Consider the following 1892-nt stretch of genomic DNA (forward strand, 5'->3'; position numbering starts at 1 on the left):
CGTCGAAGCCATCGTAATGTTGTAGCACAAAGGTTGCAAAAATCAGCAATTCTGTGATTGAGACGGCAAACAACTTTAACCTGGTGTGGCTGAGGAGCTCCTAGAGGAGGTTCCTGAGGAACGGACTAGAGAGAAGTTGTTGGTGCTAGAACAGGAACACATAGCTGAAGAAGAGGCAAGGGAAAAGGAGACTGCAGGAGAAAAGGATGAGGCCCCAAGAAAAGTCATAGTGAAAGGTTTTAGCAGAAGCCTTTGTTCCTTAAAAAGTTTGAGCCTAGCTGGTTTGGCTCAGTGGATAGAGCGTCGGCCTGTGGACTGAAAGGTCCTGGGTTCGATTCCAGTCAAGGGCATGTACCTTGGTTACTGGCTCAATCCCCGGCCCTTGGTTGGGGTGCGTGCAGGAGGCTACTTAGGCAGGTGCCCTGCCAGGGAATCCAACTGTGACCTCCTGGCTCATAGGTCGCTGCTCAACCACTGAGCCACACCAGCCAAGCTGAAGCACGAATTCTGAACTTTGACAAAGTCCAATTTATTTAAAAAAATTATTTTTTTGGCCACTTTGCTTTTTAGTGTCCTAGGAAATCATTGCCTAATCCAAAGTCATGAAAATCTGTATCTATGTTTTCTTCTGAGTTTTATAGTTTTAGCTCTTACATTAAGGTATGTGATCCATTTTTAAAAATAAATATATTTTTATTGATTTCAGAGAGGAAGGAAGAGGGAGGGAGGGAAGGAGGAAGGGAGAGAGAGAGAGAGAGAGAGAGAGAGAGAGAGAGAGAAAAACATCAATGATGAGAGAGAATCATTGATCGGCTGCTGCCTCCTGCACCCCCACTGGGGATCAAGCCCGTAACCCAGGCACGTGCCCTTGACTGGAATCGAACCTGGAACCCTTCAGTCCACAGGCGGATGCCCTATCCACCGAGCCAAACCAGCTAGGGCAGTTATGTGATCCATTTTAATTAACTTAACTTGATCTGTGATGGATGTTTGTACCCCTATGGTGAGGTAGGGGTCCAACTTCATTCTTTCATATGTGGATACCCAGTTGTCCCAGCACCATCTGGCAGGAAGACTAGTCTTTCCCGTTGAATTGTCCTGGCGCCCTGCACTTACAGTTTTTATCTCGCCAAATTGTCCTCCAAAGCGGTTGCTCTAGTATATACTCCCACCCACCGGAGCCAAGTGCCTGTATCTCAGATTGAGCACTGAAGGTTAGGAAAGGACACTGATAAACTGACGCTCCCCAGGGACAACCACTCAGAGTGGAGGAGTCGGGGGAGGCTTGAAAGAGTGGGCTGAAGAAAGGGGAAATGTTTCTTTCAGAGGAAAATGCCGGGGAATATAAATTCTGAGTGGCTGGGCCTGAATTTAAAACCCTGTCCTGCCCCTTACCAGCTGTGTAACCTTGGACAGACACCAATCCTACGTACCTCAGTTGCATTACATTAAACAAAGAGAGTGACCACATACCTTTGTGGAGGTGCCATATATGCAAATATCCCACTCCATGACAGGCCCTAAATAATGGAAGCTATTGTGACAGTCCTATATGTGCTGTATGGGGCCCAGATCATGTGATTGTGGGGGAGCATCACAGTGGGATAGTGCTGGAGTCATTTGGTGTGAGAGTTTTAATGACTGATCATGTGTAGAAACTTGGATCCACTGGGATGTGTCACTGTCACCCAGAGCAAGGCGGTACTTGAAGTATTTGCTGTGACATGTTAAGAGGGGAAAGGATGTGACAGACTGAATGTGACAGCAAGACAAATCCCGAGTGACATGATGGGATGGAGTGCAGGGAGGCAGGCTGCAGCAGGCAAACTTGTGGGGGCCCAACAGGGGCTGCCCTGCCCCTCTTTCGGGGGGGGGGGGGCTTTCCCCCCGGG

The sequence above is a fragment of the Myotis brandtii genome, unplaced genomic scaffold (assembly GCF_000412655.1).
Source record: "Myotis brandtii unplaced genomic scaffold, ASM41265v1 scaffold250, whole genome shotgun sequence".
NCBI classification, from domain to species: Eukaryota; Metazoa; Chordata; class Mammalia; order Chiroptera; family Vespertilionidae; genus Myotis; species Myotis brandtii.